Source organism: Callospermophilus lateralis, chromosome 15 (assembly GCF_048772815.1).
Source record: "Callospermophilus lateralis isolate mCalLat2 chromosome 15, mCalLat2.hap1, whole genome shotgun sequence".
NCBI lineage: Eukaryota > Metazoa > Chordata > Mammalia > Rodentia > Sciuridae > Callospermophilus > Callospermophilus lateralis.
In genome coordinates this window covers 21226110-21250866 of record NC_135319.1, presented here as the reverse complement: position 1 = coordinate 21250866, position 24757 = coordinate 21226110, and the positions used below count along the sequence as shown (strand labels likewise).

General features: G+C 44.0%; 1 pseudogene; it reads left to right on the top strand.

Moving 5' to 3' along the window:
- The first annotated feature begins 7567 nt into the window (after positions 1 to 7567).
- On the top strand, positions 7568 to 8613 carry LOC143381546 (poly(rC)-binding protein 2 pseudogene; annotated as a pseudogene).
- The last annotated feature ends 16144 nt before the right edge of the window (positions 8614 to 24757 follow it).

Below are 24757 nucleotides of genomic sequence, written 5' to 3'. Positions count from 1 at the left end.
AATCCCTGGTACTAAAAAAAAAAAAAAAAAAAATCACACTTTTCCATTTAATTATTACACTGTATTTTACACATCATCTTGGGAGCCAGAAAGAAGACTATTAGACTATTTACATAAAAACAGAATTTTTCACAACTCTAGAGAGAAAGCCGCTTCCTTGGAGCTTCTTACCTTCCCCCCATTCCCAGTGAGGGTTATGATGAACCACAGAAAAAGTGGGAATCCACCAGCAGTTCACACTTCCTCAGAGATGGAGCACAGCAACACCTGTACAACTGGAAACCAATTCCACAGAACACCTGGAGCCTACAGGGGATAAAGTAAATACTGCTGGTGACATCCAGGGGGACTTGGAGAAAAAAGAGAGGGTTGGCAAAATACTTTTCTAGTATACAAAAATAGCTGGAAGGTACAATTTCATCTTGCTAATGTTGACATGCAACTCAAAAGGAACCCACTCCATCCCCCAGCATTGAAGAGATAAAGAACCATAAGCCATCTAGGGAAATTCAGGTCACTCAACCCATTTCAAGCAGCATGATGGCTTACCAGGACCAAGTCTAAGAATGCTTTTCTGAAGGAGTTTACAACATAAGGACAAGTCCATTAGGCTTCTTGCATTTCTCTTGGGTACGTGACAGAACACTGACGTTGCTGTGTATTTGAGCCTCAGTGAGGTGTTGGATAAGGCTGCTCATGATTTATACCTCCACTGACTCCACCACCACCTGCTCAGCACCACCATACACCCGACACTATGCCAGATGCTTGGGGCAGTCACATTCAATCTGACCTTGTAAAGTTCATGCACACCATTCACACCATGCAGATCTGAGAGATCACCATGCACAGCCACACATCTGTCTTACCACAGCGGTTTTATTTTGGGGAAGTGGGAGTAGATAGCTCTAACTTCAGCTCAACTCTGAATGCCTTTATGGGGCAGTATCACTAGAAATGAGGTCCTACCTAAAAGGTCTCAACTTTGGGGAAGCTCTTGTTCCACCAGAATGAGAATATTAGGGGGAGCTGGTTTACAATGGAAATGAGGTACAGTTACTGACAATAAGGAAGGTGAAGAAATGTTTTGAAAAGAGATTCATGGTAAACAAAAGACTTTTCAACAAATGGTGTCAGAACTAATTGGATGTTCATAATGAAGATAAACCAAGGCAACTTTGTTGGAATTCAATTGACCATAAATGCGTGAGTTTATCTCTGAGCTCTCCATCCTGTTCCATTGGTCAGTGGGTCTGGTTCTATGCCAGTACCATTCTGTTTTGATTACTATAGCTTTGTAGTGTATTTTAAAATTAGATAGTATGAGGTTTCCAGCATTCTTCCTTTTGCTCAAAATTCAAGGTCTTTTGTGGTTCCTTAAGAATTTTAGAATTTTTTCCTATTTTTATTAAAACTTATGTTCAAATTTTTATAGAGATTATACTCTTTCCTAGACATAAATGTAAAAGCTAATGCTATCACACTTCTAGGAGAAAACTAAGGAAGATCTGTTCAACTGAGAATAGACAAAAGTTGCCTGGACAGGATACAGAAATCGATAACCTTAAAAGAAAACACTGATAAACTAGACTTTATCTAAATTTTAAACTTCTTCTGATGTAGGAAATGAAAAGACAAGTCATAGACTGGGATAAAATATTCACAAAGCAAATATACATTGTTCATTATCAGAGAAGTACAAATTGAAGCCACATTGGGGTATCTTAGCGTATCCACTAGTATGACTAAGATTAAAAAGATTACCAACTCTAAATGTTGGCAAGGATGTGGAGAAACTGCAAGTAACCTACATTTCTGGAAGAAATGTAAATTATACAACCACTTTTCTAAATCTCTTAGAAGTTTCTTATAAAGCTAAACAAACACCTTTCATATAACCCTGCATTTTCTCTCCTGGGTACTTAACCAAGAGATAAGAAAGCACGTATCCATACAAAGATAAAGCATGAATACCCATAATAGTTGTTTTCTGAATAACTAAAAAGCAGAAGCAACCCAAATGTTAATCAATAGATGATGTATAAACAAATCATCATAAATTCATTAAATGGAATTCTACTCAGTTATTAAAAGGATACAATTACTGATACTGTCTGGAACATGAATGAATCTTATAGAGATATTATGCTTGAATGAAAGAAATTATACACAAGAAAAGTACATGCTATGATTCCATTTGTATGGAATTCTCCAACAAGCCAAATTAATCCATGGTAGAAAAAAAACAGAACAATGGTTGCTCTGGCAAGGGGTTACTGAGAGGAACGAGGCTTAATGAACACTCTAAAGTGACGAAAGTATTAATATTTCATAGGATTTTGGGTTACACACATGGAACAATTTGCCAAAGTCATGCAGAAAGATTTGTGAATTTCAATATACACAAAATTTTACATTAAAAACTATAAAATTGGGAATGACTGGGAGTATAACTAAAGCAAAATAGGCAAAATGTTGACCAAGGTTGAAGTGGATGTTAAATATTGGGTTCATTATGTTATTATGTTTACTTTATATATGTTCAGGTTTTTTCCATGATAAAAAAAATTAAAACAAAGAGAGATACTGAAGAGGAAAGTTTAAGCTTATTAGAAGTTAAAATAGTCTGTAAATCTCCATCATGGAAATAGTGTGTCATGTGAAAAGAGAACAATGACAGAATAGAAAATCCAGAAATAGCACCTAGTACATATGCAACTTTAGTATGCACAAAGGTGATATCTCCAGTCAGTGGGGAAAGATGCACTGTTAATAAGCGAGGCTGGGAAAACCCAGTAGCCATGTGCAAAAAATAGAATCAGATCCCTCTCTCAATCAAAGTCAAATTATTCCATTGTTTGTGTGTAAAAAACACAATCATACAAACACTAAAGAAAAAAAAATAAAGAGGATTCATAAATATCCAGCAGTGGGCACATAGCTCTGGAAGAGTAGCCACTCAGTAGGTCAATTCTAAGGAAATGCCAGGCTGAAGGCTGGGGAGCCAGATTATGAGTGAGACCCCAAGGAAGGGCCAGCATGAAGAGCCAGGGGTGGTCCCAGTAGGAGTAACACAGCCAAGCCAGAAGACCCTGGGTAGACTGAAAGAAAACCAAGGTTCAACTTGGAAATTCATGGGCTACGCCATGGAAAGAGTAGACTGCTTCTGGTCAGCTTCGCAGATAGCCATATCTACAGCAGTTGACCATGGAGGGGTGAAGGAGAAGGAATGGGGAGAGACCACAGGAGGAGAGGGACATGTACTGGATCTGTGTGGTGCCCAGACACATTTGTGTGGCCACCCCGCTGAGATGGCAGCATAAGGATGCATGACAAGGCCACACTGGAGAGGCACCGAGACCTTCCAGAATTCTTCCTAATCTGGGAAGGCTGCTTCTCCGTTTCCAGAGGGCTATGCTGCATGAACTAGGTATAATTAGCTCCTCCCAGTATCAAACACCTCAGGGAGTGTCAGCCAAGTCCCCCATCATGGAGAGGATGCAGAGTGCTAGAGGGGTGTTGGAAAACAGAAGGGCGAGAAGGTGAAGAGCACCAACAAGGCTGTGTGCTGGAGGCTGGCATTCTGGCTTTGGGCAGAAGTCCCAGGTGGAACTGGGTCAGCAATCAGGTGGTAAATGAGAAGATGAAGCAAGTAAGTGTCTCCCAAGGACCTGGTGCTCAGACTGAGGGGCCTGGGTGAGGGGTAGAACGCCTGCATAGGAGGAGACCTGCAGGGAACGTGCCAGTGATAGGATCTAGGCTCCACGGCTCTCGCGTCTTGGAGGGGGCCGGGGTAGAAAACAGAGACGTGGATTCTGGAGACAAAACTTGTCTCCACTGAAAACAAAGAAGAGTCTGGATGGGAGGTGTGGCCTCGGGCCCTAGCTAGCTGGGGGCTCTGGTCCTCTTCCACATGCCTCCCCGGGTCAGCTTTTGGAAGAAGCCAGAGCAGCTCAGGGGCAGGGCAGGGGACAAGAAGCCCTTTCCCTCTGGTCCAGCCCTGGAGGCATCTGGAAATGCACTCCGCATGAAGTCACTGATGTGCCACAGCAGGTCCCAGGACAGAAGGGGACAGCGCCCCACCCTGCCAGCTTTGCACACTTACTCTACTTAATCCTTGTGAAAACAAAATCCACAGAAACAGCTGTGATTTTCTTCACTTGAAGTGAGGCGACAGAGCCTCCGTGCAGTGAGATTTAAAATTATCATGACCTCAAATTGGGAAAAAAGAAGGCTCAGTGAGGTTAGAGGCTTTGCTTAGAGTCTTACAGTTTAGTGGTTTAAATCGGCAGCTTCCTGTTCTCTGTAGCAAAGGATTAAGAGTTAAGGCAGCACATGGTTCCCCCAGGAAACGTGATGCTCCCTCCAAACAGGAAGTCAATGCCAACTTTTTTCTTATCTTGTCTCACAGTCCCCTCAAAAAGAGGGAAAAACTGCAGTCTGCAACTCCCCAGTCACTCTGTCCCTAAACCTTTTGCTTTCTTGCTCCTAGCCTTGGCAAGGTGTGGTCAGTCCCTTCTCCGCCAGGTCTCATGGCCTCTCCACCACAAGGCACAGGCCGTCTATCAGAACTGTTACGGTCCCGCACACTCTGCTGTGCGTCTCTGACAAGTTCCTGTGGGGCAGGGCATTCCGGGGGAGCCACGCCTGAGTGGAGGCCCTCAGGGGCCCTGTTGCAAGGTGGCTACTGGAGCATGGAGCCAGCCCCACCTGCAGTGTCCTGGCTTCCCTTCTAACCAAAAGCCACTGACCACAGGGGACTGTGCAAAGCTAAGAGGCCCCAGGCGTGGGCTTGCCCCTCCACCCCCCCCCCCCCCCCCCCGCCCCGACTCCATGACAGAGGACAACCCTGAGCAGGGAGAAAGGGCTTCCTTTCTTGGCTGCATTTCGTCTGCCTTCCCAGGAGCCTGGAGGGGGCGTCTTTCACAGAGTTGTCCAGGCTTGACGGAGCTCACACATCTAAGAACGGAAGCTCCCCACACTGCTCTTTCCGCCCCACCACCTTTCCGTGCTGCTCCCAGGGGTGTTGCTAACCTCCCCCAAGCGCTTGTGTCCCTGCCAGCCCCAGCCTCCTAAGCCCAAAGAATGTTGCCATGGGTCCCTCCACCCTCCTCCTGTGCTGTCCAGGGCAGCTTCTTTCCCGAGGTACCCCCCATTCCCTTCTGTCTCCCTCAGCTGTTGTCCATGACCCACTCACTGTAAGGTGGCCTCTTCAAAGCATGAGCTCCTGGCCAGGGGTCCAGGCTGTAGGGAGCACTGATAAGACGGGCTGCCCCCATCCCTCTCCTCCCTCAGGTCCCTTTGTGGCTACAGCTCTAAAGGCCAAGCTTGCTCCATGTGAGCCAGGCATCCCTCGCCTCAGGTGATGGTTCTGACTGGGGAGTCGCAGACTGCAGTCTCCCCCTTTTTGAGGGGACTGTAAGATAAGATAGAAAAAAGTTGGCATTGACTTCCTGTTTGGAGGGAGCATCACGTTTCCTGGGGGAACCATGTGCTACCTTAACTCTTAATCCTTTGCTACAGAGAACAGGAAGCTGCCCATTTAAACCACTAAACTGTAAAACTCTAAGCAAAGCATCTAACCTCACTGAGCCTTCTTTTTTCTGAATTTGAGGTAATGGTAATTTTAAATGAGAATGTACCATGTGGCTAAGTACAATGTTCAGCACATGTGAATATTTGGGACTACTTGCCACAAGATATGGCAGCTCCCCAGTGTGACCAGAGGATTACTACAGCTAGCAGGGGTAGGTGGAGAACCATGGGAACTAGAGCAAGGGATTGAATGTGGCTTCAGGCCATTTGGGATCTTTGCACATGTGGTCATAACCAAAATACCCTGTAGGTGGGATTGCTGCAAAGTAAAGGGAGTTCATCGTGGAAGAAGCAGAAGTGACTTTGTAATAGTAGACCTGTGGGTTGTTGGTTTGGTTTTGTTTTGTTTTCACTTATAATATTATACCTACACATGGCAAGCCAAATTTAGTTGAGAGGAAATAAAAAGTAGCTTCACTTTTGCTCACCGTAACCATTTTTCACTTTCCCAAATAATCACTAAGTGCAATTGTTTTTACATTACTATTACAACATTAACTAGTGTCCCTTTAATGTTTATTGATTTTAAACACTGCCTTTGACCTTCAGGCATAAAATATAAGAAAATTAGCTGAGCACAGTGGCACACACTGGTAATGGAACTCAGGAGTTTGAGTTCAAGGCCAGCCTGGGCAATTCAGTGAGACTCTTCTCAAAAATAAAGTTGCCTAGCAAGTGAAAGTCCCCCTCCAAAAAAAAAAAAAAAAAAAAAAGGAAAAGAACAAAGCTCAAGCTCACAACTCTCATCTTCTTCCTATCTTCCACTGCTTCTTGCTTGTTAATTATATTTTTTTACTTTATCCTTCCAAAGGTTGTCTTTCTGACTTTGTTCATTGTGTTTTATGTGTCTAGCCAATAATTTCCTCCACAACTTTAAATGATTATATTCAGTCTTTCGTGTATCAAATTAAGACAGTATTTACCAATATGAAAAATAAGAACACTAGCATATTTTTTCTTCCTTCCTTTCTCCTCCCCTTTTAATTTTTTAAAACTTTTGCATTATTATGGTTTTAAGTTTTTGTGTTAGCTAACTGAAAGACTCTTCCTCGCTTTGTCTACAGGTAGATGTTAAAAACTAGAATATTAATTAACAGCATCCACAACACTGTGATTTCAAAGATTATATTCTCAGTAGAATTTTAGTTCAACATGATTGACCCAGAGAGAAAAAAAGTCCTGTCATTTAAAGTTTTAAAGTTTAACTTATATAAACTTTTAATTAAATAATTTGTATTTAAAAACAAAGGTAATAAATATTATAGAACATATCAATGATTTTATTACATCTTACTATTACTATTAGGTTCACCCCTATATACTGGTGATAGAAACACTTCACGGTGGTGGCTACTGCACATCCCCCCCTAACTCTGCATGTGGTGATACCGTGTTGGTAGCTTAAAATTGGCCATGGATGGGAAATTTACACCATGGGAATTGGAAATCACTACAAACAAGGGTGTGGTTTGTTTTTCTATTGATTAAACATAATAAAGTGGTAAAAGAAATGTTAATAATATAGATTAAACTTGAATTTTGCTGTATCTATGGCACTTACAAAAATTGAGGGAATGCATTTCCAGTATTTTTAAACTATTATCAAAGTCACATGAATGAAGTTTTAACCTATACAAAGCTGGAGCTAAAAAAAAAAAAAGTAGCTTCAGTTCAATCAATATAATCTCTGTAAGAACAAAAACTCTCTTACCAGTAGGTTATATATCAGACTTTATGGCTATGAGTATATTGGGCAAAACACTGTGGGTTAGGATGCAATTCCATTTGTCAAATCATTGTTAAATTGAGACCCTGGGCGAGATAGGCACACGGGTTCAGCAAAAATCAATGAAAGCGTTCTATAAGAATGAATTGGTTGCTTCCCCCTTCCCGCCCGCTCCCTTTTCCCCTCAGTCCTCTCAGGTCTGCAATTTTTGGCTTTCACCCCCACTAGTGATCAAAGACTTGACCACTTGAAGTCCAACTCCCCATAACACTGCTCGACATGGATGTGTGATTGAAGGTGGATTAAATGTCACTCTCACCATTCTGCTACTTATGCATGGAAAGGGAGTTGGCAGCATCATTGGGAAAAAAGGGGAATCAGTTAAGAAGATGTGTGAGGAGAGTGGTGCACGGATCAATATCTCAGAAGGGATTGTCCTGAGAGAATTATCACTAATGCCATCTTCAAAGCCTTTGCTATGATCATTGACAAATTGGAAGAGAACATCAGCAGCTCTAGGACCAACAGCACAGCTGCCAGTAGATCCCCGGTCACTCTGAGGCTGGTGGTCTGCTAGTCAGTGTGTCTCTCTCATTGGAGAAAAGATTAAGGAAATATAAGAGAGTACAGGGGCTCAAGTCCAGGTGGGAGGGGATATGCTCCCCAATTCAACCGAGCAGGCCATCACTATTGCTGGCATTCCGCAATCCATCATTGAGTGCCAAACAGATCTGCATGGTCATGTTGGAGACTCTCCCAGTCCCCCACGAAGGGCGTGACCATCCTGTACCCACCCAAGCCGTCAAGTTCTCCAGTCATCTTTGCAGGTGGTCAAGACAGGTACAGCACAGGCAGAAACAGTGTGAGCTTCCCCACACCACCCCGTCCATGTGCCTCAACCCTGACCTGCAAGGACCACCCCTAGAGGCCATTCAAGGGCAGTATGCCATTCCACAGCCAGATTTGACCAAACTGCACCAGTTGGTAATGCAACAGTCTCATTTTCCTATGATGCATGGTAACACCGGATTCAGTGCGGGTTTGGATGAATCTGCTCAGACTACTTCTCATGAAGCATTCCAAATGACTTGATTGGCTGCATAATCAGGTATCAAGGTTGCAAAATCAATGAGATCCATCAAATGCTGGGGTGCAGATCAAAATCGTGAACCCAGTAGAAGGATCTACTGATAGGCAGGTTACCATCACCAGATCTGCTGCCAGCACTAGCTTCACTAAGTATCTAATCAACAAGGCTTTCCTCAGAGTCGGGCAGTATGGGGAGCAGCTAGAACAAAGCAGATTCATCCAAAATCCCTTTCGGCTGTTCACCACCACCCATGATCCATCTGTGTAGTTTCTGAACAGTCAGGAATTTAAATAGTTTGTAAATTTTCAGTTTCTATACACTTTATCATCATACATTTTAATCACATGGGATACAATATCTCATTTTTCTGAATATACAGGTTGCAGAATCACATTGGTCATGCATTCACATATATACACACGGTAATAATAATGTTTGTTTCATTCTACTATCCTTCCTATCCACTTGTGATTTTTTAATTAAAGCATTTTAATTCCTCTCTCTGTTCAGTTGTTAATGCTGAGGTTCATATTTAGTTTTATAAGCTTCTGCCTTTTTTTTGGCTCATGAATTTTTCTGTTTGTCATGGAAATGTAAGAGTGGACTATTAATACATTTCAGTTTAGTTCTGTGATGTCAGGAGTTTTTCAAAAAAAGCAAAAGGTGGACTGGAGCTTTCTTTTTGTAAATAGAAACTGGATACCACAGTGAATCATGTGAGTTTTTTTTAAAAAAGAATCAGTTGGTTTTATGGAATTAACAACAATAAATATTAAATGTCTTATGATTATTTGTAAAGTATATGTTACACATTCTTTAAATAGTTAATTTTTTAAAAAATCAGTGGTACTGGGAATAGAACCTAAGGCCTCACACATTGAGCTACATCTCTAGTTATATCAGTTAATTTAGAATAAACATGGATTATATATATATATATATACACACACACCCACTATATATATTACATATATATATATATATATACACATGTGTATATATCTACATGTCTATCTATCCATGTATGTGTGTGTAAGTATGTATATATATTTACATAGTTATATAGTTGTCCATTGATATCTATGAGGAATTGATCCTGGGCTCCTCACAGAAACCGAAATCTGCAGATGCTCAAGTGTTTTATATAAATTGTCCTAATATTTTCATATAACCTATGCACATTTCATTCAGATGGATAGTTTAAATCATCTCAAAATTAATTATAATACCCAATAAAACAGAAGTACTATGTGGATATTCTACTGTATTGTTCAGGGGAAATGACAAGAAAAATGTCTGTACATAGTCAGTACAGATGAATTTTATTCCAAATATTTTAAACCCATGGATGTGATATCTGTAGGTACTATATTCTATGCATTTTTTTTTTTTTTTTTGCAAACCAGGTGTTAAGCATTTACCAGCACAGCACTGCCTCAGAGGCTTATTGATCTTACATCACCAAAGAAAGTAGAAGGAAATGAAGAAAAATGTCTCTCCGTCCCTTGTTCCAGGGCCAACATGAGCTACATCTCCAGCTATATCCTCTCCAGTGGCTGGCAGGGCAAAACATCTCTCAGAAGCCTTCACATCTCAAACTAGGGCACGTGGTCCCTGCCCACCTCCCTCATGGGCAGTTGTGAGACTCAGGATGACGGCATGGCTGTAAGGATGCATGAGCTGGGGGAAGCCTAGGACAGCAGGATATCTGCTTCTTAAGAGAGGTGCCACCCAGTAAATGGGAAAAGGAACTAAACAGACACTTCTCAAACAAAAAAATAGGAACAGTCAACAAATATATGAAAAAAGGTTCGACATCACTAGCAATTAGAGAAATGCAAATTAAAACTACACTGAGATTTCATCTCACTCCAGTCAGAATGGCAGTTATCAAGAATACAAATAACAATAAATGTTGGCAAGAATGTGGGGGAAAGGTACACTCAGACATTAATGGTGGGACTGCAAATTGGTGCAAACACTCTGGAAAGCAGTATGGAGATACCTCAGAAAACTGAGAATGGAACCACCATTTGACCTGGTTATCCTACTCCTCAGTATATATCCAAAGGATTTAAAATCATCACACTACAGTGACACAGCCACATCAGTTTTTATAGCAGCACAATTCACAATAGCTAAGTTATGGAACCAACCTAGATGTCCTTCAACAAATGAATGGACAAAGAAATTGTGGTGTATATACACAGTGGACTATTACTTAGCCATCAAGGAGAATGACTTTATGACATTCACCAGTAAATGGACCAATCTGGAGATGCTAAGTGAAATAAGCCAATCTCAAAACACCAAAGGTCGAATGTTCCCTCCGATAAGTGGATGCTAACATGCCACAAGGGAGGGGAATAGAAATTTGGATTGATGGAAATGAAAGGAAGGGATGGGGGTTAGGAATAGGATAGTGGAAAAGACAGTGGAGTTACCTGACCTAACTTTCCTATGCACAGACATGAATACACCTCAGTGAATCTCACCATCATGTCCATCCACAAGACTGGAGTCCTAAAAAGGATCAGATATCTTCCATGCTTGTATAAATATGTATAACTAAAAAGAACTAATGGCAGCGGTCATCCCTCCCCATCACCAATTATCAACAGAACAGTGGCTCAACAGTGGCTCTACCCACCCAGGGAAGAATTCACCCAAAGACCCTGGGAAGCTGCCACCGTGGAGCCAGCACAGAGACTGCCAGTTCCAGAGCATGGGGAGGGGGCAGGAGGCAAAGCCACTTCTGCTTTCTACCTAAGCCTGCTGAGGAACAGGGAGGGAGCACCTTTGAACTCTCAAACCTCAGCCATGGGTTCACTTCAAGTTTGAGGGAAATTTTAGAGGCAGTTTCATTATATCTGGCTCAGCTCTCTGCAGAAGTACTTCTCTGTGCTTCTGGAGAAGCTGAAATGTGGGAAGAGTTGCTCTAAGTGTGGGTGGACGTGACTGTCACTGCAGACATGGATCACATTCTGCTCCCAGACATTTCTTGTGGAAAACCCCAAACTTTATTTACTCTTCTGTGAATCTATTCTAAGGAAATGATTCAATATTGAAAAGGCTTTTTCTGTATCTGCCACAAATCCTTTTTTAAGTGATGGAACTGGGTGGAGACCTAAATAAATATAAAAGCAAAATTTTTTTGTGGAAAGCTGTTGTTCTCTGAATGTTGGAAATAATCTGAAGTGTACCATGTTAGGAGACTTTAAAATTGCATCTTCTATAGACATTCATAGGCCCTTTCGGATGTTACTTCTAATACCATAAGGAAATACTTGGTTTATATCGGTCAGTTTAAGAACAGTTGGTGCCGTGGCTGTGAGCACCGAGTCTGTCCCTCATTAGCTGGCCTTAGACACTTCACTTCAGCTCTTTATCCCTCAGCTTCCTATCATGTACTGATACATGTGGGGACCTCAACAACTTTTTTCTTTGGGAGGTCGTAAGAAAGCAATGAGATGGTTCATAGCACTTGGCACATAGTGGGTCTTCAACATCATCTACAATCAGCATCATTGTTGCATCCATGGCAAAATCAACCCACAGATAAAATACTGGAGGAAACTAACACAAACCTGCAAGGTAGTTGTCACTGAACGGTGGCACAGAAGGACATGTCTTGTCCTCATTCTTTCTGGGACAGGACTGTCCCTTCCCCCTATCCCCTACAGTGATGGACATTAAAATGGAGAACACATTTTTCAAAGAAACACTAGTTTAAGCTCATCCAGAAGCAGCATTAGTTGAAGTCCTTGCCATTGCTTTTCAGAGTGGCATTAAACCCCCAGCTAACTGCAGCAATAGCTCCCTAGCCCAGGGACAGCAAGCCCGGAGTCTCCCTGTAAGAAGGCTATGCTCCACTTCATAAGGCATGACCACGGGGCTCTGCCCCCATGGACCCATAGAGAAGCTTACCCAGCTCATCACCCCAAAAGCTCCTGAACCTCAGCATCATGTGCTGCTCCTGTAGAGAGACCAAGGAGAGCCGAGAAGCCTCCCTGTCATCTAACAGCTGGCCTGCCAGATGGGTAGGTGTGAACCTGGCAACAGGTTTCTATGGAGACCCCGTGCACCCCTGAGCGCTGATAGAAAGTGCTACCTGTCCAGGAAGGTGAGGAGGACTCTGACATAGGTCTCACACCCCAGGGGTCCCCCAGACATACACAGCACACATCTGCTGAGGGATGCTTGGGTGAGTGCCTCTGTCCTTGGAGATGCAGGGCCACTTCTAGTCCAATTAAACCTGGGGTCTGACCCTAAACATCTGCTAGCTGGATCAGAGTGTGCAGGTCCCTCATCTCTATGTTTATCCAAAAAAAAAAAAAAATCATTTGGGCGTCCTGGATTTGGTATGTAGGTTCAGGATTAGATTTATATGTGGTACAAGTGCTGGCATGGACATGGCTTTTATGTCTAAGGGGAATTAAATATGGAATAAATAGAAAGACTCTTTCAACTGCTTCCTCTCAGACCTGGACATAGTAGTTTCTCCAAAAACAAAATTCCATTTTTTCGGTAATGGCAGGCATCCATTTTCTTGCTTCTGCAAATCCACAGTCCCACAGGCACTTATACATGATGTCTACATTCACAGTGGTTCTTTCTGCACAGCAGCCTGGAAATATTTCATGCTATTAAACAACCCACTTGGGGGCTGGGGAATGTAGCTCAGTTGGTAGAGTGCTTGCCTTGCATGCACAAGGCCCTAGGTTCAATCCCCAGCACCGCCAAAAAACCAACAATTTATTTATTCAGAAATGCCTATGTGCAGTTCTAGACATACAATGTCACATGCATAAAGTGTGACAGGCTTCTCACACTGTCCACTAGGTGGAAAATGAACACTGTGATTGTCAAGTTTTTATATATATCATGTATTTTTTAAATCATTATGCAAATTTAGTTTTGTTACTTGAATTTTTATATTTATCATACACATTTGCCTTTTGATTTTTTAGAGAAGTCTTTAAAAATAATATGATAATAGTCTGCATGAGTAGTTTTAACATCCAACAATAGACTTTTCTATGCAATGTGCAATGTGCATAGTACAATGAGGAATGTATGTAGTTGCTGTGAGCATTCACTCTCTGGTACTTATTTTACTTTGAAATGATTCTAGACTCACAGGACATGCAAAAATAGTACAGAGTTCCCTGTGTCTTTTACCCAGTTTCCTCCAAAGGCCACATCTTATGTAACTATAGGGCACTAGCAAAGCCAGCCAACTGACATTCGCACAATTCGTGTGTGTCGTTCTATGATTTTATCACACACAGATTCACATAATTATTGAGATACAGAACCATCTCGTCACCACAACAAACTCTCTAGTGTTATCCCTTTATAGTCACACCCACCCCTTGCCCCTTCGGCCCTAACTCTTGGCAACCACTAGTCTGTTTTCCATCTGTAGACTCTTGTCATGTAAAGAATGTTATATAAATGGAATTCTGAAGTATGGGATTTGGTGGGGTTCACTTTTCTCTATCTCTCTCTGTAATGTCCTCAAGATCCATATGTTATAGTTTGTGTCTGGAAACTCCCCCAAAGACCTACATGTTAAGGGCTTGGTCCCATTCTGTGCTGCTATTGGGAGGTGGTGAACTCTTGAAGAGGTGGAGCCTGGTAGAAGGACGTTAGGTCATTGGGAGTATCCTTAAAAGGATATTGGGACTGCAGTCCCTTCCTGTCTCTCTCTCTTTTGCTTCCTGGCTGCCATAAAGTGAGCATCCTCTTCTGCTGCAAGCTCCCAATGCGCTGCTGCCACAAGCCCAAATCAACATGATCCAGTGACCAGGAAATGAAATCTCTGAAACCATGAGCCAAAATAAACTTTTTTCTTTATTAAATTTATTTTCTCAGGTATTTTGTCACAGCAATGAAAAACTGACACACTATCTAAGGGGTTGCATGTATAAACAGTTCATTCCTTTTTATCATTGAGTAGATTCCATGGCATGGATGTATCACAGTTTGTTCAAATATCTACCCTTTTATGTGTTTTGACTATCTCAGTTTGGGGCTATTACAAATAAAGTTGTTTTGAAGAGCCTCCCCTCACTCTTTCCTGCTCCAGGTGAGGTTGTTTAGAACTGATCCCACCCCACAGCAATTGTGTAGCCACAGGAGATGATTCTCTGCCCAGTCTCAGTGATGGTTTCAGGACTATGAGCAGGATCCACAGTAGTCCAGTAAGAAATCATCTTAAAGATTTTGCTACAACCAAAAATGCCCTAAAATATAATTCAATCCTTCTGGGCTTTGTGGTTCTCAACTATGGTATAAGGATTTTAAAAAATCCTTGTATTAACAGGCTAGTATGCATTTTTTATTCAACGAACTAAAAAGTGTTCATTGAAAGAATGTAAGGCAAGCATTTCAAGAAGTAGAAGGACCAGGAGCAAAGGCCCTGGGGCAGGAAAGGAGTTAGATGACTGATACGTTCAAAGCATAATGCCAATAAGGAATAGGGTGGACCAGGACAAGACCCTCAGAGAGGACCTTTTAAGATCTGGCAGGGAGTTTGGGCTTGAGGATCAGTTTGGACTTGAGGGGAAGCCATTGAAGTATTTTAAGCTGGAAAATAGCAAATTCCATTTTACCTTTTACTGCTGCATGGAGAATAGCCTGGGGGTGATAGAGCAGATGTAGGAGCCAACCAGGAGATCCCAGGATAGAACCAGGCAAGAATGGCAGTGGCCTGTCTCGGGTGAGAAGAGTAGAGATGGAGACCCAAGGATGGGTTTTGATAGTCTTATTCATGGGATGGGTCAGAAGGTGAAGTCAAGGATAGTTCCTAGGTTTTGTGCATGGAGAAGAGGGTCAAAGTTGGGGCAGGTCAAGGCACGTGCTTTGGCAGTGGGTGAGGGTAAGATGGTGTGAGGAAAGGGTGCTGGGAGACAAGACTCAGTGTGAAGGCATTGATTTGGGGCCCAGGAGGCTGGATGATACTTTTAAACTGTAGAAATGGATGAGATGAGAATGAACCCAGACTAAGACCTTGGAACCCCAAGAGTTAGAAGTTGTGCAGAACATGGAATACCCATTTCTCTGGCCCCCTCCAAAGCTAAACTTGAAAAGAAAAATACTGAACTGTCACCACATGCTCTCTTTGGCTTAACTTCTTTCGAGTTAAATGCTCAGTTAATAAATTTTCAACTTTTCTTACTTTCCAATATGCACATTGAGGTCCTAAACATCTTTCAAAGTACCACATTAGCTACATATAACAAGTCTCAAAATGGGGTTTGTGTTGCATTGGATTCTAAATCATTTGTAATTTCTATTCCAATATCTCCCTTGAGACATGACTGAGAAGAATGCTGTTCAGTGTTCACCTGGATGTCCCTTATTTTCAGCTGTCATTTTTGCTATTGATGTCTAAGCTTATTGCCTTGGGGTTAGAGAATGTGGAACTGCAGATTCTCCAGGTTTGTTGAACCACCCTCTGTAAAGTGGCAAGTGCTCATTTCTGTGAATATTCCATAAGGTGGCAGCTCCTGCATACACAAAGTACACTGAACTTGCTGATTTTTGTGTTGCTCAAAACCTCTGTTTCTCTGCTAATTTGTTATTGTTGTGTTCAACCTGTTTCTCTGAGTGCTGTGGTAAGATTTCCACTAAGATGATGAATTAGTCAGATTCTCATAGTGTCACACGTTTGTGTTTGTTTTCTTTCCTTCCATTTAGCTTAGGCTGTTAGGACTGTTTGGGTGAGATTTTGTGTCACCGTGACCAAAATATCCAACCAGAACAACTTATAGGAGAAAGGTTGGTTTGGGCTCATGAGGTCTTGGTCTTCAGACAGTGACTTCATGGCTCTCAAGGTGAGGCAGTCCATGGTGAGGGAAGGGCCCAGCAGGGGAGAGCTGCTCTGCCTGTGGCCGTCACGCAGCAGAGGGCTGGTGGGAGGAAGGAGCAGCAGGCAAGATGCCCTGGGGACCCCCTCCTCCAGCCACACCCTGCCTGCCTACAGGGGCCACCTGGGCAGTCCATTCAAACTAGGATGGCTGATTAGGTCGCAGCTCTCACAATCATCTTCTCTGAATGTTCCCTCACTAACCCAGGAGCTTTTGTGGGGACCCCTCATATCCAAACCATATAGACTATAAAGGTTTAAGACTTCTGTGTCTCTGTGATTCATTCCTTTTATCATCTCATAAAGACAATCCTTATGCCCAATCAAGCTTTTTCTTTGGTTTTTCTTGTTTCTTATTAACATCACTACACTACCTTAGTTTCCTTTTAGGGACGACTTGTCTGGTATATCTTTTTCCATTTATTTATTCTTGATATTTCTGTGCTCCTGTTTTTAAATCTCTGCAAATACTATAATTGAATTTTTTAAAATTCCATCTAATACGTGAGTTTAATCTGTTTACATTTACTATGTTTACTGGTATATTTATACCTATTTTTGCCTTTTGTGTTTCATTTGCCATTATTTTCTCTTTTCCCTTCTCTTTCTTCCTTCTGTTGGATTAAGATTTTGTTGTTTTTGTTCTTGTCTCTACCCCCCTCTATTGGTTTGGAAGTTGTATTTCTATTTCTTACTTGTTACTCTTAAATTCTTACCACGAATACAGGACTTTTAAACATCCACTGCTACCTATCTCTATTGAACATTTGAAATTGGATCAACTAAGCCACTAAATTTTTATTTTATTCAATTTTAATTTTAAAAAGCATAGACAGTCTAAGCATTGAAAATCTTGGAACAACTTGAGAATCTTTTTCTACAACTGTAAATTTTGTAAAACCTAGTCAAAGATGAAATATACTTCCAATGGAAATTTTACCTTCAAATTGGAATGTATTATACATGTAAAATACATAGCAGATTTGGGAGCTTTGGCATAAAAAGACTTATATAAAGTGTCTCAACAAATAATATTTGTAACTTCATGTGGAAATGATATCTTACATATATTGCATGGAATAAAATGTTACCAAACCAGTTTTACCTGTTTCTCTTAAATATGGATATTACAAAGTTTTTAATTATGCATGTGACCCATATTATATCTCTACTAGACTATGCTCATCTAGAGTTAAAGCAGAACATTTTCCTAGCAAATGTGAGGCCCTGGGTTGGATCCTCATCAGAACACACACACACACACACACACACACACACACACACACACACACGACATAAAGCCCAGAGAACACAGGAGCACTATGCTCCAATTCTCCCCATTCTCCTCTTCCAAGTCACTGTATTCTTATTAGTCTTTGCATTGTGTGACTATGAATCCCACCTCATCCTTAACACCCCACCTCAGTTCATTCATTATTCATGCATTCATTATTCACAATGATGTTTTAGATGTACAGCATGTTTACAGATTTCTTTTTCTTTCTTTCTTTTCTAAAGAATCTTTATTTTTACGTGGTGCTGAGGATCGAACCCAGTACCTCACACTTGTGAGGCAAGCGCTCTGCCACTGAGCCACAACCCCAGCCCGTGTGTACAGGTTTCTTTGTCCACCTCTGCCTCTGGTTTCCCACACCTCGGTTTTGGTTCCACTCTGTCTTCCAGCTTCCACAGCCACAGTGCAGGCAGCATTGACTGTCCATAGAACACAAGCCTCCCCAATGTCACCAAAGACCCAGACCCTGGGAAGAGACCCGCCAGCCTCCATGCTCCATGCCGTGGCCTCCATGCCTCTGTTGGAGTACGCTGCTCCACGGGAGCTGTCTCTGTGGGAGCTGACATGGGCAGGAGCCACAAAAGACTGGGGCAAGCCTGAGCTGCAGACAGGAAAGGGACCTCCAGGGCCATGCCCTGCTCAGCTCTTACATTCTGCCGCCCTCCCTGGGGCTGGCGGCCATGCTCACACTAGCCTCTCAGTGGCACTGAGAACAGGCTAGTGCCTTGACCATTCCCCTGAATCCACTCCCAGAAAGTTCTTCTGACTATCCTGGCCACAGCCTCAGAGGTGGACTTGGGGCTTAGTGCTCCTGCTGTGTGGACATTACCTAACCAGGGCTGAGACCAAAGCACCCCCCCTGTATCAAGGTGAGGCACAGAGGTACTCAGAGGCCCCCTGAAATTTGCACTCTACATGCCTTACTTGCCTCACCCCATTTCAAGCCCTGGATCCCCCAGAAGCATTTCACATGGCCCCTTTCCAAATGTCTCCCCTGGACCCCAAGGAGCACACTGAGTCCCTCCTATGCAGAAGGGCGTCCTCAGACCCTGTGTGAGTGCTCTGCTGGAAGCCCGCAGACACCCTGTACAGCGTACTGAGAGCGCCACCTCGTGGCCATAAGTGCCAATTACAATTGGGGTTTCTCAGGACCTCTGAATTCATGTTTCTTTTACCAGTAACGGGATGCTCTTCTCTTTTTTTTAAATTTTTATTTGTTATTTTTAGTTATACGTGATAGATATTTTTACGGGTTATAACATACGTGTAGTGTAGCATTCTAAATTATAATCCCATTCTTGTATATGAATTAGAGTTTCACTGGTCATATATTCATATGTGAACACAGGAAAGTTATGCCTGGTTCATTCTACTATCTTTCTTGTTGCCCTCCCTCCTCCCTTCCCTTTATTCCTCTTTGTCTAATCCACTGAACTTATATTCTTCCCTCCCCCTCCCTTTATTGTATGTTAGCCTCCACATATCAGAGAGAATATTTGGCCTTCGGTTTGAGATTGGTTATTTCACTCAGCATGATATTCTCCAGTTCCATCCATTTACCTGCAAATGCCATAATTTCACCCATTGCGTATACATGCCACATTTCCTTTATCCATTCATCTGTTGAGAGGCACCTAGGTTGGCTCCATAGCTTAGCTATTGGGAATTGAGCTGCAATAGACATGAATGTGGCTGCATCACTATAGTAGGCTGATTTTAAGTCCTCTGGATATATGCCGAGGAGTGAGATAATTGGGTCAAGTAGTGGTTCCATTCCAAGTTTTCTGAGCAATCGCCATACTGCTTTCCTGAGTGGTAAGTTTGCAGGATGGGAAGCCCTTTTCAAAACAGGGTAGAAATAATCCCTGGACTTCAGCATTGACAAATATTCATGCATGAAAAACATCTAAATCCATTCATCTGTTCTTAAAATGTTATATCAGCTAGAGAAGAAAAAAACATTGTTATGTAAAAACATGCAGAAGTCCCCCCAACAATACTTAATACTAACACTCTACAGTGTGACTCCGTAAGAATTGTGACTGCTTAGGATTCAATGGTACCTTGAACAGAGGCCTCGAGAGACCTCTCATGGCCACCCTGGTGGTGGGGGAGGGGAGTCCAAAACCCCTGAGTCCTTACATAGTTCCCTAATTCCACAGAAGCCAGTCAGCCCACTGCTGGTGACAAGTTCCAGACTCCTGGCCAGGGTGATGGGTTCCCACCCAGTCACTCAGAAAGACTTTGGAAAGGCCAAAGGGGCATTCAAAATCTAGACACTTGTTGACCATAGTGCCACTTCACCAGGACCCAACCTACTAAACAATAAGTGTGACCATGTTCTCCACCACTTGCCACCAACTCCCCTTTAAACCACACATAAACTCTGGCACCAAAGTCACCTGGGAATGTTGGATTATAAGGGGGTTGTGCCAGTGGCCTACTTCTTCATTGGCCATGTTAATAAAACACAGAAGGTTTCTCAAGGCGCAGGAGACCTAGTTGCTCCTGCTGCTGTTGATGGAAGAAGGTGAAGGAATTGTGCCCTGTGCCTCTGACAGAGGCCACTGCCTGAGTCATTCTGACCTTGGGGAGGAGCAGAGAGCACTTCCTTCAAGCCAGGCACTTAGCTAAGTGCCCCACAAGACTTACTGCACTTGATCTTTAGCAGACCCGTGGGGTCTGCTAGCTGCACTTTACAGATGGGGTAATGGGGCTCAGAGATGTTGCAGACTCACCCAATGACCCAGCAAAGAGTCCACAGCAGGAGTCAAGCCTGACTTTGCCTTTCAGGCCTTCATCCTTTGGGTCTCAGACCATGCCATTGATACCAGTGATGAGAATCAGGACCGAGTACCAATTCCCCGGCATGAAGATCGAACACCCGAGGAACACTGAGGCAAGTTTTATTTAAAGGCTAGAACCAAGATCCATTTCTCCCAAGGGAGAAGGGGATCCAGAGCTGGTTTCCAAAGAATTGGGGGTGTCCTGCCCCTCTTATAGGTTTTAGATTTCCTTTGTTCTCAGGCTCTCTCTTTCCCTATCCTACCTCCTTGACTAGTGATCCTAAGGTGGAATGATCCAAGGGCTGGAATAAGGCTGCCCAGGGGCATTCATTATCAGACCCCTGCAAGGAGGAACAAGTCCCTGGTGGCAGGTAAGCTTGACAACAGGTTGCAGGAGGGGGAAGGGCTCTGGGGTATTAACATTTTATTTCCTCTTGAATCAGTCCCCATCTTTCTGACCCCATCATTCATTACCTACACTGACTGTCCTTTTGCCCCCTCCTGCCCCGTTACCTCCTCCAAGAGCTGTGGGTACTGGCAGGGTCTGAGAACAGGATGCCTTGACCTTGCTTCCCAGCAAGCTAGCCACCCTTGCTTTGGTCAGAGAGGACAAGAGATGGTGACCATGTTGAATCCAGGTGACCATAAGGTCAGCCCACCCGCAGAGACTGGGAGTTTTTTTGTTGTTGTTGTTTGTCTGTTTTTTGCCCCCCAGAGCCCTATGAGGAGCCAGGTCAGTGAGGGCCACCTGCCTTGTTCCTTTCATGGGCCTTGACTTTCAAATGACAACGAAGCTGCTTAAAGTTCTAGGACCTTGCAGAATGTGCTGAGATTGTCTGACCTCAGTTTCCCAGCCTATGAAGTGGGGAGATTCAAGGGATATTGGGCGCTCAGATCTGTCCCCTGAAACCTGCTGGTAATTTCTCTGGCCCAAATTCCTACCCACCGGGGAGACACAGAAGCATGCCAGGTGTAAGAATTCCGCTGCCAGTGAGAAGACTCCGTGTAGAAGGGCCCAGGAATCCCACACAGCCTGCCGGTAGTGCGTAGTCCTTGGGAAAGTGAGGCTGGGAGGGGTGAGTACTGGGGTCGCGCTGTTAGCAAGGCCCGGGCCCATGAGCGTGGGCGGCAGGACTTTCTTATGGACACCAGGGGGCGCTCTGCACCAGGTAAACCTAGCCTTGCCTCGGCCGCTGGGGTTAGCTTTGCCAGGGAACATTTCCTGAGCCGCCCAGGCTACTGCATCCTCTTTACAGGCCAAAGACTGTCATCAACGCATCATCCCCAGAGGCACCGAGGAGCCAGGGAACCTGGTTCGTGCTTGATGATGTTCAGTTTGGGCTGCACCCCCCTGTTCCTGCCGGCTCCTTCATCACATGGTGGCCTGGGGCAGGGCCAAATCCCAAGCTCTGTGGGATGAGAAGAGGGCACCAGGAGACCAAGAGCTCCCTCCAGGCAAGGAAGGATCCCAGACAGGTTCCAAGCAGAGGCGGAGACGCCTGGCTTCCCAGTTCCAGGTGAGCAGACCCAGGTCCAGCATTGCCCAGCATCACCCAGCCGCTTTCCTGGACACCTGGTCATCCCTGCTGTCAGGACCGGGATGCTGTGGGGACCGGGGTGAGGAGTGTATTACCCTATTCTCTCACATGCATGCAGCAGAGAGCCCTGCAGGGGATGAATGAGGAACCAAAGGGAACGCACTTGGCCAGGCCAGCCTGGGACATCAGGGCTGTGTGCATGACCGTTCTTGAAAGATGGGATTTCAATTCCCCTGCCTCAGCAATGTTAAACTGTGACTTGGGGTTCCCCACAGTTCCATTGTAATACCCACTTTAGGGAGCTGTCAGTCCCAAGGTTAATGTATTTAGTAGTCAATGCGTAATAAGTGCTAGGTCTCATTAGTTCTGCGGTGGGTGGGGTGATGTAGGGTACAGGAGTACTGGCCTGAGTTCAGGAGGACTAGGCATCTCCACTGCCTGCCCCTGCAGTGATCCTGTTTGCTGTGTGGCCAGTGCCAGCGTGGCTGTTCTCAGCTGAGTCATCCCAAGATGTCCCTCCAGCTCAGCCTCCAGTGACTGCCCTTCCTAGTGATGCTCAGCAGGCTGGGAGCTGGGTGCTGGGCTTAACTGGGGTGCAACCTGCTCTTGAACCTGCTGCAGAATGAGTGAGGGGAGCCCTGGAGTGGGCAATGGGAGCACAGTGCATTTGTCCCCCTCTGCCTCTGAGGTTACCAAGCCTGCTGTGGACTGTGTTTTTAAAGCCCTTCTGCTCTCCCCTTGGTCACAGCTTCCCGGCACCTATGCTGATCTATTCTGGCATCCCTCTCTTTTCTAATGCCAGCCCAAGAGCCTCATGGGAAGTCAGCCCCACTCAGCTCCAAGGATGGGGCCAGGTTGGCTTTCACCAATCAACACCTCTCACTGGTTTGCATTGGTTCAGCGATGGGTCAGTTTGTAGCCCAAACCAAAGCCATCAGGGAAAAGGAGACATTTGGAAGAGAAGGGAAGGGCAGCTTCCCAGCATGTCTGAGAGAGATACTAAAAAATAGGCTTTTTCTTCCTGCTGAATAGGACAGAAGAAATATCAGCTCCTGAAGCAGGTTCCAGCATTTCTTAAAAATAAGGGGACTTTGTTTGAAAATGAAGCAGACACTCCAAAAACGAACAGGAGAACTGCAAAGAAACCCAGAAACCCAGATATTGTTGATATTGTCAAACTGCTAGATCCAGCCACACCTGAAGCTCAAATTATTAGGTGTTTCCTGCTAAAGGAGTCAATAAATCCCTCTTATTAATGAAATCAATTTTAACCAGCTTTTTTGTTTACCACAACTGAAAGATTCTTTCCCGATAGTAATACGATCCGCTTTTGACTCAGAAAGCATAAAGGTCACCAGATAAAACGCAAGGCACCTAGGTAAATCTGAGTAGTGTTTCAGATCAATGGTGAGTATCTTTTTAGCTGATATTTCTTCTAGTCTGCCTAGCAGGAAGAAAGAGCCTACCTTTCAGTATCTTCCTCAGAAGAGCCAAGAAACTGCCTCTCCCTATTCTTTCAAATATCTCCTCTTTCCTCATGGACTTAGTTTGGGCTACTAACCAACACATTCCTGAACCAATTATATAGTCCATGCACTGTTTAAAACATGCTTATACTACAGAACAACTGGGCATCCTGTATTTTTATTTGCTTAATCTGGCTCATGTCCAAATTCACACAATTAGAAAAGGAAAAAAAAAAAAAAAAAACTGACGTTGGAGCTAGAGTTTTAATTTTAAAACTCCTACTACACCAGGTCATGGAGTGGGCTTCTTCTCACTCCCTGGTCTTCCCTACTGTCCTCCCAGCCCCAAGGGCTTAGAGCATACAGAGATATGTCCCTCTGGGTTCATTAGGATCCCCCAAGGTCTGCCCCAGCTCTGGGATTCTCAGACTAATGCTCCCTTCCTCTGGTTTCTTGCCCCTGGCTCCATTTCTGCCTCTCTTCCTTGGGACTCCTTTCTCAGCTTGCACTCTGACCTGTGCAAGCCAAACCACTGCTCTCTTGGGCCCAAGGACATGCTGGCATCTCAGGTTTGGGGCCCTGTAGATCTAGCACTTGACCATTGGCTCCTTCTGCTCTCAGCTGCCCCACATCCGTCCCCAGAGGCACAGGCTGGCCCCTTTCTCTGTTCTGTCCCAATGTTTCCCTGGAGAATGCTGACTGCAGGAGCTGCCCTGAGATCCCCAAGGCATGGCCAAGAGGACTCTGCCCCCACACAGTCCACTGAGCGTGGCCCAGCAGCCGGCAGCCCCAGGCTTCACTCTTCCCGGGAGTGGTGAAAGACAAATCTCTGCTTCCCCCCAGCCTAGGGCTGGAAACTTCCAACACCCTGAGGACTGACTATGCTTGTGTTGTCTTTAATAAAAGCGATTGGTTTTATAATCACAAATGTGATATAAGCTCAGTGAGCAGAGGCCGCAGCCCAGAGACAGGTGGGTGACAGAAAGAATGTTCTGGTGGGAGTCCTCCCCGGAATTGCTCTTCTACCCATAGAAACATGCCTATATGTATTTAAAAGGGCAACATTGTACCCACCGCCTTAAAGCCTGCTCTGCCTCAGGCGGCCAGGACCACTGTATTAGTGATGTTGATGGCTGCCTGGATGTCATCTGTCTACTTCATAATCGAGGCTTTTCTTTTCAGTTGTCTGCAATAGTAATTTATGGTATAAGGACATTAGATTTGCAGAATGGAATGGAGAAGATGCACATTTACCAGCTGATGTTCTGGGGTGAGGGTCTGACCTTGGCTATCTCTTCCTGGGCTTTATCCCTGAATCTGAGCATGGGTACAAGTCCTTGCTCTCCCCTAGAACAGGATAAATGCCTGCCCCAGTGGAAGGCTGTACTG